This window comes from Dipodomys merriami, unplaced genomic scaffold (genome assembly GCF_024711535.1).
Source record: "Dipodomys merriami isolate MVZ:Mamm:240054 unplaced genomic scaffold, mDipMer1.0.p SCAF_151, whole genome shotgun sequence".
NCBI classification, from domain to species: Eukaryota; Metazoa; Chordata; class Mammalia; order Rodentia; family Heteromyidae; genus Dipodomys; species Dipodomys merriami.
Window position 1 is genome coordinate 2,103,483 of NW_027202838.1, and position 12,789 is coordinate 2,116,271.

Here is a 12,789-nt window from a genome sequence, read left to right on the forward strand (position 1 = left end):
GGCTGTGATTGGCTGTAGATAGGGTCCTGCAAGGCTACAGGCTGGACTTTGGACTTTCCCACTTGGCCACCGCCTCCTGCCCCCAGTCTCCACCGCAGCCTTCACCACCTCTGCAGTGCTGCCATGTTCACAGCAGGGGGAGACATTACTCCACCTAACTTCTCCTCTCTCCTAGGCTGCTTGATGGAGCATCCAGACAGATCTGGGATGGGCTGTGCCACTCAGCCACGGAGCTCCTACAGACGCCCCATTGCCTGCGCCCAATCAAGTCTACAATAAAGTCAAACTGCTTTTGCTGAAGCAATGGTCTTGGGTGCTTGCTCGCTTGCAGGCTGGGAGTTTCCAGAACTTCCTATCAGGAATCCAGCATCCGGTGACTTCTGATTGCTTTCTGTGTCACTTCTTCTTTCTGAGTCTCAAATTGTTCTTCATCCAGAAAGGGAAGCATTGGGCCTGTGATTTTCTTCGACTTGGAAAAACAAAAAAACAAAAACATCTCAAGAGCTGGGGTACAGGTGGCTTCCTGCCTGGAATCCTAGCTACTCAGGAAGCTGAGATCTGAGAGTCGTGGTTCAAAGCCAGCCAGTGCAAGAAAGTCTGTGAGACTCTTATCTATAATAAACCACTAGAAACCATTTAGATATAGTACCCAGGCCTGGAATTCAAACTCCAGGACCAGCCCGTGCACACATACAGAAATGAAAACCAAAAAAGGTTTCAAGTAAGTAGACTTTGAGAGAGATCAAATGCTAGGACCGTTGCAGTCAGCAGAGGAAGAGGTGGAGATGAAATTGTTTGAACAGCTCTCAAACTTTTACATCTCATATGCTTTTTTTTTTTTTTTTTTGCTGGTCATGGGGCTTGAACTCTGGGCCTGGGCGCTGTCTCTCAGCTCTTCAGCTCATGGCTAGCGCTCTACCACTTGAGCCACAGCGCCACTTCCAGCTTTTTCTGTGTATGTGGTACCAAGGAATCAAACCCAGGGTTTCATGCATGCTAGGCAAGCACTCTACCACTGAGCAACCTTCCCAGGCCCTCCCGTCAGTTTTTTAAGAGTTCTTTGGAGGTAAAAGGGACATGGGTTTTCCTTTCCAGGCTGGTTTTGAACCATGGCCCTCAGATCTCAGCTTCTTGAGTAGCTAGGATTACAGGTCTGAGCCCCTAACACTTGGCTCTCCTCTTAAAACTCACTGGCAGTGATGCTTTATCCTTGAAGACACAGCTCCACTTTCAGTCTTTTGCTGGTGAATTGGAAATGAGAATCTCAGGGATTTGTCTGCCTGGGCTGGCTTCAAACTGCAATCCTCCAATCTCAGCCTCCTGAGCAGCTAGGATTATGGATGTGAGCCATTGATGCCTGGCAGATGGGCCCTGAATCACTGTGTATCATTCACATTCAGACAAAATGCACATTGAAAAATCACTACCTGAAATTCCCACTGTGGCTCAAGTGGTAAGGCACTAGCCAGGCATGCGTGCTAGTCCTTCATTCAGTACGGGTCCAAAGGCTCAAACTGTCCCCTGAGCTTCTTTTGCTCAAGGCTAGCACTCTACCACTTGAGCCACAGCGCCACTTCTGGCTTTTTCGGCGCATGTGGTACTGAGGAATCGAACCCAGGGCTTTATGCATGCAAGGCAAGCACTCTACCACTAAGCCACCTTCCCAGTCCCTGGACTCCCGTTCTGAGCCGATTCCATAAAGGCTGGGACCCATTTCTGCCTCCTATGGTCCCTTTGGCTCCCAGGGACCTCTTTCCCCAGCCTGCATGGGAGGGAAGCCTTTTGGCCACCAGGGGGCGGTGTGGATTAATTTTGATGATTTCATGGGGGAAGTTCTTATGACCAACAAGAATTATCTTTATTCAGTCTTTGCCATTTCCGTTTCTTCAAAAGATCCTGGGCATCTGACTGCCTTTTACAACATGGAGGCCCCTCAGGACAGTGGTCCCAGGGTTCATTTTGCAACCCCCAGGCTGGGATCTTGAATACAAGACTCGGGAAGGACTGGTGACATTTCTTGTGCCCACCAGGAACCCCGTGGCTGGCTGGGGGTGGTGGAGATCACGGAGCAGAGTGTGGGTGGGGCCGGGTGTCCTATGCCCCCAGCCAGCACCCCAGCTGGCTCTCCAGGCCCCCCACCTCCCCACCCCTTCCTGTTCCCCCCCCCCCCATGTCTCCCTCATGCTGGCCACAGTGGCTCACACCTGTAATCCCACCTACTCAGGAGGCTGAGATCTGAGGATCGAAGTACTAAGTGGTCCTAGGCAGGAATGTCCATGGGACTTTTTTTTTTTTGTCATTAGTAGGGCTTGAACTCTGGGCCCGGGTGCTGTCCCTGAGCTCTTCAGCTCAAGGCGAGCGCTCTACCACTTGAGCCACAGCGCCACTTCCGGTTTTCTGGTGGTTTATTGGAGTTAAGAGTCTCATAGACTTTCCATGCCTGGGCTGGCCTTGAACTGCGATCCTCAGATCTCAGCCTCCTGAGTAGCTAGGATGACAGGTGTGAGCCACTGGCACCCGGCACCATGAAACTCTCATCTCCAATGAACCACCAAAAAAGCCAGGTGCTGTGGCTCAAGTGGTAGAGTGCTAGCCTTGAGCTAAAAAAGCTCAGGGACAGTGCTCAGGCCCTGAGTTCAAGTCCCAGTTCTGGCACACACACACACACACACACACACACACACACACACTCCTCTTTCCCTTGCATACCACAGCCTCCCAGAACCTTCTCCACCTCTGAAGGTCATTCCTTTCTCCCCTGGGTCTGAGCGTCTTCCCACAGTGTTGGAGTAGAGCTGTGAGCCATGCCTTCCTGTCCCCAAGGATCAAGCCACGCCGCCTGCGGATCGGCAGGCAGAGCAGGTGAGTGATATCTGCAATGGATGCAGTGTGCTTCGTTACCGAGACTTGCCCTTGAACTTGGATTCTAGGCTCACCTGCTCTCTAACAGGGAAGGGAACCCTGCCTGTCTCTTGGATTGGTCTCTACCTGGGCTTGGCCTCAAACCACCATCCTCCACCCCTCAGCCTCCTGAATTAGCTAGGATTGCAAGGCATGAGCCACCAATGCTGGCTTCAAGTGAAGAATAGAGGATTGGGCTCTGGGAGGGGACCCGTTGTTCCGGTTACCGCCCTCTCTGGGCCATTCTTTAATTAATGCCAGTCTCTTCAGAAGCCCAAGCCTGTCATTTCTTGGGGAGTGTCCACTTTTTTTTTTTTTTAGATTTCTACGGCTTTGGAGCTATGGCCACTGCGTTTAGGAGGCAGAGGCAAAACCGCAGGTCCCTGTGTGAATTAATAAGGGGTTACAGCCCTGGAATAAAATAGCAGAGCCTTTGTGGGTGAAGCCCTCCCCCCGCTTAGATCAGAGCAGGCTTGGCCTTTCTATTTTATTTTATTTTATTTTTTGCCAGTCCTGGGGCTTGAACTCAGGGCACTGATCCCTGAGCTTCCTTTGCTTAAGGCTAGCACTCTACCACTTGAGCCACAGCGCCACTTCCAGCTTTTATTGTGTGTGTGTGGTACTGAGGAATCGAACCCAGGGCTTCATGCATACTAGGCAAGCACTCTACCACTAAGCCACATTCCCATCCGTGGGCCTGTTCTTTTAGGGGGTTTATAGCTATGTGCACTTGGACCCATTGCTTAAGGTGTCGAGCATCATTTCGCTTTCCTCAGGTGAAAATTAACGTGATATCTTTTCTTTCATCTTTGTTTGTTTTGTGCTGGTCCTGGGACTTGAACTCAGGGCCTGGGTGCAATCCCTGAGCTTCTTTTGCCCAAGGTTACCACTCTACTACTTGAGCCACAGCTCCACTTCTGGCTTTTTGTAGTTCATTGGAGATAGGAGTCTCACTGATTTTCTTTTTTTTTTTTTTTTTTTTGGGGGGTCTGGTCGTGGGGCCTGAACTCAGACTGGACGCTGTCCCTCAGCTTTTCAGCTCAAGGCTAGTGCTCTACCACTTGAGCCACAGCACCACTTCTGGCTTTTTTCTTTTTGCTTATGTAGTGCTGAGGAATCGAACCCAGGGCCTCAGGCATGCAAGGCAAGCACTCTACCACTGAGCCAACTTCCCAGCCCAGTCTCACTGATTTTCTTGCCTGGGCTGCCTTTGAACCCTGATTCTCAGATCTCAGCCTCCTGAGTTGTTAGGATTCCAGGAGTTGAGCCACAGACACCGAGCTGAATCTCCAATTGGCCAGTTGTAGGGCTTGAATTCAGGGCCTGGGCACTGTCCCTTAGTTCTTCAGCTCAAGGCTAGCCCTCTACCACTTGAGCCACAGTACCACTTTAGGCTTTTTCTGTTTATGTGGTACTAAGGAATCGAACCCAGGGCTTCATGCATGTGAGGCAAGCACTCTACCACTGAGCCACCTTCCCAGCGCCTGAATCTCCACTTTTGAGAATGTATCTCTGAATCTTTCCACTGGGAAGACAAAAGGATTCAACCTACCTGCCCAACTACCCCAGCTCCAATCTGCCTCTTCCTGTATTCAGGGACCCATTTGGAAACCACTCTCACCAAGCATCTGTTTGTGGGATCCACCTCTCCTTTTTTTTGGTTGTTTTTACATATCCAAACAGAAGCAGTGGTTTTTCATAAGTTCCTAGTCATTAGAGAGGCTGGAAAAGCCACTCCGATGGCTTAGAAGATCGACAGAGGGCAGAGACTGAGGGTACCCAAGCATCCTGGAGCCTGAAAAGGCCCACCCTTTCCCCCTGGCAGGGCTGAGACTCGTAGAGCACTACCTCAGTCTCAGCCCCGTTCACAGACAAACCTCCCAAGATAGCAGATGCTTCTGGATTCATAGATTATTCCAACTACTCAGGGCTAATACAAAGTCACTGTTTTTTTTTTTTTTTCCCCATCACTGCCTTCTTTTTGTCCTTGGACCCAATCCGAACAATCATTGTTAACTTAGTGATCAGCTCCTCTGATCTTTGACAACTTAGCAATCATTCACAAGTTTTCATTTGTTTTGTTTTTAAATATCTAATGTCGAGCATGGTGGCTCATTCCTGTAATCCTAGCTACTCAGGAAGCTGAGATCTGAGGATCATGGTTCAAAGCCAGCCCTGACAGGAAAGGCTGGTGAAACTCTTTATCTCCAATAAACCACTCAGAAAACCGGAAGTGGTGCTATGGCTCAATTGGTAGAGCGCTAGCCTTGAGCTGAAGAGCTGAGGGACAGCGCCCAGGCCCAGAGTTCAAGCCCCATGACTGATCAAAAAAAAAAAATCAATCTATCTATCTATCTGTCTATCCATCCATTTATCATTTATTTATCTTTGTGCCAATCCTGAGGCTTGAACTCAGAGCCTGGGTACTGTCTCTGAGCTTCTTTTTTTTTTTTTTTGTCGGTCGTGGGGCTTGAACTCTGGGCCTGGGCGCTGTCCCTCAGCTCTTCAGCTCAAGGCTAGCGCTCTACCACTTGAGCTACAGCACCACTTCCGGTTTTCTGGTGGTTTATTGGAGATAGGAGTCTCACGGTCTCTCCTGCCCGGGCTGGCTTTGAACGGCGATCCTCAGATCTCAGCCTCCTGAGTAGCTAGGATTACAAGCGTGAGCCACCAGCGCCTGGCTGTCTCTGAGCTTCTGTAGCTCAAGGCTAGCACTCTATCTCTTGAGCCACAGCCCCATTTCTGGCATTTTGGGTGATTAATTTGAGATAAGAGTGTCACAAACTTTCCCACCCTGGCTGGCTTTGAACTGTGATGCTCAGACCTCAGCCTTCTGAGTAGCTAGGATGCCAGATGTGAACCACCAGCACTCAGTTTCCCCTGGCTTTTTCTACTCAAGACTGGTACTCTACCACATGAGCCATGGCTCCACTTGTTTTTTGCAGGATAATTGGGAGATAAGAGTCTCACATATTTTGCTGCCTGGGCTGGCTTCAAACTGTGATCCTCAGACCTCAGCCTCCTGGGTAGCTAGGATGACAGATGTGAGCCACTGGCACCCGGCTACCCAAACATATCCTTTAATATTTGTGGAAAACCAGCCTGGACTTGTTCTTATGATAGGGTACCTAAATAGACAAGGATTTTCAAACATTATTTTATTATCAATAAATCCTCCATACTTCCCTGACCTGAAATGAAGAGGGAAAAGAGGAAGAGAAAGAAACAGACAAAGAGGCAGAGACAGAAAGAAATGGGGGTGGGGATGAGACTACTTATTTAGTACCTTTCAGTATCTAACCTTTCCTCCTGCATGTTTGTATCAGTCCATATAATTTTTTTGTCTGGTTGTGGGGCTTGAACTCTGGGCCTGGGCGCTGTCCCTCAGCTCTTCAGCTCAAGGCAAGTGCTCTAACTCTTTAGCCACAGCGCCACTTCTGGTTTTCTGGTGGTTTGTTGGAGATAGGAGTCTCAAGGTCTCTCCTGCCCGGGCTGGCTTTGAACCACGATCCTCAGATCTCAGCCTCCTGAGTAGCTAGGATTACAGGCATGAGCCTGGCTATCTATATAATTTTGTCCTGTTATTTTAAAATATAAATCCTGGCTTAGCTGCATGCTGGTAATGGAACTCCTAGGTACTCAGACTGAAATCTAAAGATCTGAGGTTCAAAGTCAGCCAGGCAGAAAACTCTGGGAGAGTCTATCTCCAATTGGCCAGCAAGATGCTGGACTGGAATCATGATTCAAGTAGTAGAGCACTCACCAAGCAGCCAAACAAGGGCAAGGTACCAAAGAAAGGCTATGTATATATTCGAAATAATATGGAGATGATGACTAATTTCAGCCCTTTTAGTGAGCCAGTATATTCACAAATGAAATTAGACATATTGTGAATGTTAACATGTGTATATATATATTTAATATATATTGAATTTCTCTTGTAATTATAATGGCTCATTAATATGGGCTGAAATTAGTAATCTTACTATTTCGAAAGTAAAATTTCCATTTCTTTTGAAAGCGTGGGCTGATCAACGCATCTAAATTGTGCCTAGAATTTTCTATTTGAGCCCCTGAAGTCATTATCTCAGGGATGCTTTCAGTCCAGGGTAAAGAAGGCTGTTTTGGTTGCCCTGTTAAATACCAAATAAATATTAGACAAGTATAGATAGGACTTGGAAAGTTTCAACAAGCCAACCCCTGATCATGGTGTTTTTGCTTTCAAATGGAGCTGTGAACCAAATATTATCCATTGAAAAAATAAGGATTTTTTTTTTCCCCTAGAACATTTGCTATTCTTGGAGTATGCTTCATGCTTTTAGAGGGCTGAATAGTATTCCACTGTCTAGCTGCACTGTATTTGTATTTATTCTGGTCTCTACAGGGTGGACATTTCCATTTCTTTCCAGTGTTTGCTTCCCCTAAACAAGCCTGCGCCAGAAATGGCCTTATTGATCTATGTCATAAATGGAATAATCTGCTTGGAAAATAAAAGGGGGAGAGAGGGAGAGAAGGAGTTTAGTCCAACCTCCAGAAGCCACAGGATTCAATGCTCTTTCATGGGGAGTTTCTGGGAATCTCTTTTTCCTTTCGGTGGTCAGGCTGAGACTAAATTGGCAGTCAAAGTCCTTGGGAAGAAGGCCCAGACTTCCTGAGGTACAGAAGGGGGTGAAAGGGGGGGTGGAGAGAAAAACAACAGCGTGTCTCTCCAGTTCTGGGGCAAAGAGGGGGTGCTGTTGATCAAGGCGTGTGGAAAAGGAGCCGACCAGACTCCTTAGGGATCCAGGGACAGCTGAAGTGGCATCAGAGTGACTGGGACCATTCTGTGCTTTGAAGATGGCAAGCAGGAAGATAAACAAGTTCTAGACGCACACTGGGTGGTTGCACACTGGGTGACTAGCCAGGGCCATGGGTGCCATCTGGTGCCAGGCCCACTGGGCTCCTTATACCTACCCACTCTTCACACCCACCCCAGACCAGGCAGGGCTAAGTCAGTAACTCCCGCTGTTTCTTGGAGGGCTCAGAATGGAGTTTTACAGAGTGGATGGGCTAGTCAGTATTTTTCCAAAGAGATGGGCTTTTCTGGTCCAGAAAGGTGATTTTTGTTTTCTTGTTCTGTCTTTTAAATATTTCCAGTCATATTTGTAAACTAAACTCGAGCATATGGATGAATGGCTCCTTTATGGCACAAAGAGGCTGCAGGGGCGCCTGCCTAGCTGTCCTGGCTCCTCCCCCCACACACAAAGAAGTTTGGGAAATGCCAGGTTGGTCAAAGTCAAGCAACATTTCTTACTGAGAGTTGGGTTTTGGTGGCTCATACCTGTTATCCTAGCTACTCAGGAGGCTGAGAGCTGAGGATCACAGTTCAAAGCCAACAGAGGAAGGAAAATCTGTGAGACTCTTTTTGTTTTTGTTTTTTGGGTTCTGTCGTGGGGCCTGAACTCTGGGCCTGGGCGCTGTCCCTCAGCTCTTCAGCTCAAGGATAGCTCTCTACCACTTGAGCCACAGCGCCACTTCGGAGTTTCTGGTGGTTAATTGGAGATAAGAATCTCATAGACTTTCCTGCCGGGGCTGGCTTTGAACCACGATCCTCAGATCTCAGCCTCCTGAGTAGCTAGGATTACAGGCATGAGCCACGGGCGCCCAGCTCTGTGAGACTCTTATCTCCAATGAACCACCCCAAATCTGGAAGTGGTGCTTTGGCTCAAGTGGTAGAGTACTGGCCTTCAGTGAAAAAGCTCAAGGTTCAAGCACCAGAACTAGCGTGCACACACACACACACACACACACACACACACACACACACACACAAAGTCCAAATTGGGAGTGGTAGGTAGCATATGCCTATAATCCCAGCATTCAGGAGGAAGAAGCAGGAGACTCTCAAGCCTAAGTTTTCATCTGGGCTACATAGATCATGTCTTGGGAAAAATAAGGAAGTCCAGAAAAGAAAAAGCAATTCTTCTCCTTCACAGACTTCAGCTGTCTGGTGACAAGGTCAGATTATCTATTACCTGCCAAAGAAGAGGCTTCTGAACAACATTTTTTTTGGGGGGGGGGGGCTGGTCCTGGGACCTGAACTCTGGGCCTGGGCACTGTCCCTCAGCTCTTCAGCTCAAGGCTAGCGCTCTACCACTTGAGCCACAGCGCCACTTCCGGCTTTTTTCTTTTTGCTTATGTGGTGCTGAGGACTCGAACCCAGGGCCTCATGCATGCAAGGCAAGCGCTCTACCACTGAGCCACCTTCCCAGCCCCAAGAAGAGGCTTCTGTCAAACAGTCTTAAACCCCACCCACACAAAACAGAAGCAAGGGCTTGCTGATGACGTGGTGGGTTTTGTGTGTTTTTTTTTTCTGTTCTGTTTTTGTTTTTGTTTTGGTCTGTCATGGAGCTTGAATTCAAGACTTGGGCACTATCCCTGAGTTTTTATGCTCAAGGGTAGCACTCTACCATTTGAGCCCTAGTCCCACTTCTAGCTTTTTGCTACTTAACTGGAGATAAAGAGTCTCTCTGATGTGTCTTCCTGTGTCGGCCTCCAACTAGGATCCTCAGATCGCAGCCTCCTGAGTAGCTAGGATGGTAGACATGAAGCATTAGTGCCTGGCACAATCTTTTTTCTTTCTTTCTTTCTTTGATTTTTATTTTCTGACAAGAGTTTACTATGTGGCTCAGTCTGGTTTCAAGCTCAAGATCTTCCTGCCTTGTTCATCTCGAGTGCTGGGATTACAGGCGTGTGTCACCATACCTGGCTTTGGTCACTGCTTTGCCTATAGCTTCAGGTATACCGAATGAGAAGTATGTGAGTAGCTTGCAGACCTGGAATGTAGCTTGTTTTCTCTCTTTCTTTTTAAGGGCAGAACTAGAAACTCTCTCCAAAGCACTTCAGCATTGCTGTTCTGGAATTCTACACCCGTCTTGCCACCCAGACACCAGCTATTCTGAGAGAGAGCCTTGTCTCCGGGCACAAATGAGTTTCTTATCAGCAGGACAGAGAACCCCAGTTCAGTGTTTGTCCCAGCCAGCCTGGCCCCAGCCCAGAGACTTGCAAAGCGCTCTGTCAGGTAGTGCACTCTCTGCTCTTGGGCCGGGAGGTGCTCACAGAAGCTAGAACTCCCCCAGGGATTGGAACGTCTTGTGTCGCTTCATAGTGGCTCTGTCTCAGAGAGGGGGTGCAGATTTTCCTAGCAGGCTTTCAGGGATTGTGAAGAACAGAATCGTCCATTCCTGCTTTCAACTCACTCAGTTTCTACAAGTTGTAAAGGAGCAGGCAGGCAGTGTCTGGTGCATGGATTCCAAACATCATTGATCTGGCAGCTAAACTAGTCAATTAGTTAATCACCCAATCAAACAACTCAACTAAGCAGCAATCAGCCAATCAAATCAACTAAGCAACAATCAGCCAATCAAAAGTTACATAGAGGGGCTGGGAAGGTGGCTCAGTGGTAGAGCTTTTGCCTTGCATGCCTGAGGCCCTGGGTTCGATTCCTCAGCACCACATAAACAAAAAGAAAAAAGCTGGAAGTGGTGCTGTGGCTCAAGTGGTAGAGCACTAGCCTTGAGCTGAAGAGCTGAGGGACAGCGCCCAGGCCCAGAGTTCAGGCCCCACGACCAGATCCCCCCCCCAAAAAAGTTACATAGATCATTCTGTCTAATTATTAAAACAAACAAACACAAAAACCCCAAAACACACCACCTAGGCACTGGTAGCTCACACCTGTCATCCTAGCTACTCAGGAGGCTGAGATCTGAGGATCACAGTTCAAAGCCAGGCCAGGCAAGAAGGTCCATGAGACTCTTATCTCCAATGAACCACAAAAAGCCAGAAGTAGATCTGTGTGGCTCAAATGGTAGAGCTTCTAGCCTTGAGCAAAAAGAAGCTCAGGGACAGCATCCAGGCCCTGAGTTCAATCCCCAGGACTGGCACACACACACACACACACACACACACACACACACACACACACACACACACACACACACACACACACACACACACACACACACACACACACACACACACACACACACACACACAGAGAAGGCAGATGCTGGTGGCCTACACCTGTCATCCTAGCTGCTCATGGAGACTGAGATCTGAGGACCACAGTTCAAAGTCAGCCTGGGCAGGAAAGTCTGGGAGACTCTGATCTCTAATGAACCAGCAAAAAGCTGGAAATGTCTTTATCAGAAGAATGTTTGGGGGACAGGGAGAGCTGGGGTACCTTTCTGAAGGATAGGGAGACTCAAGTGACAATTAGCAGTGTCGTCCACCCTCCTGCCTGTCCACCATGAGGTTAGAGAAACCCACAGCTGGACCACAACCAGAGAAAACAGTGTGCACATCTGTATCTAGAAAACCATGAAAAGGGGGCTGGGAAGGTGGCTCAGTGGTAGAGTGCTTGCCTTGCATGCCTGAGGCCCTGGGTTCGATTCCTCAGCACCACATAAGCAAAAAGAAAAAATCCGGAAGTGGCGCTGTGGTAGAACGCTAGCCTTGAGCTGAAGAGCTGAGGGACAGTGCCCAGGCCCAGAGTTCAGACCCCACGATCGGACCCAAAAAAAAAGAAAAAAAGAAAAAAGAAAACCATGAAAAGGGATCTAATTAATGTCATAGAAAGCTCCATTTCCTTTCTCATCTAATTCTCTCGCCTCCTTCCTGTTACCTAACTACTAGGTAATATCACAAAACACCCGACCCAAGACCTGTGGGCTTTATTTTCTTTGGGGTACACGCACTCCTGGCTGGCACTTGACCACTGAGCCACATCTGCAGTGTAGCATTTTGCTGGTTAATTAGAGACAGAGCCTTGTATACTTTGCTGCTCAGGCTGGCCTCCAACTACGATCCTCAGATCTCAGCCTCCAAAAGTGGCTAGGGGTAAGTCACCAGCACTCAGCCGCTGCTCCTACTTTCAGATCTGTTTCTATATTTGTTTTTTTCGGAGCCTGGATTTTGTTGTTCTTACTTCACACGATTAGCTCTAGTTCTATCTATTTTCCTACAAAGGTCTTTTTCGTTAAATGATACTTTATTATGTGCATAGACCACGGTTTCTTTGTCCATTTTTCTGTAGATGAACACAGAGCTGAGTCAGTACTTTGGCTCTTGTGTACAATGCTGCAGTAAGCATGAATGTTTGCTTGTCTTTTTTTCTTCTTTCTTTTTTTGGCAGTTGTAGGACTTGAACTCAGGGCCTGGGCACTGTCCCTGAGATCTTTTGCTCAAGGCTAACACGCTACCATTTGTGCCACAACGCCATTTCTGGCTTTTTCTGTTCATGTGGTACTGGGGAATCGAACCCAGGGCTTCATGCATGTTAGGCAAGCACTCTACCACGACGCCACCTTCCCAGCTGCCAGAATGCTATTGTCATTATTATTTTGTGTTGGAAGCAATTTGGTGGAGACTCAGAACTTTTCCTCAGGTCTCACGTCTCCAGACTTTGCTGACGCCCATATTCTTTCCTCTCACCCCTCCCCAGCCCTCTCCAGGAAAGAAGAAAACTCCAGAAGAGGCCCAGCTCCCAAAGGGAAGGAATTATTCACATGCCTGGAAAGAGGAAGGCCAACTCTGCTAAGAACTGGAGCAGCCTGCCCTGCATAACTGGGTGTGGAGTCATCTCAATTATTTCTGTGACCCAGACAGCAAACTCCAGATGCTGCTTCAGCTCCTTCCAGAAGCTGGAACAAACTTTCTTCCCAACTAGGTCTTCTTCTTGTCCCTTCCCGTGACTTGCCTGCCTTCGTGTTCCTTTTCAGCCACAAAAGGGACAGCATCTCCTTTTTCTGAAATTGGACTTCGGGCTGAGCACGGTAGCGCATGCCTGTAATCCCAGCAGCGAGTCCAATGAATCATGAGTGTGAGGCCAAAGGAGGGAGAAAAGAGGAG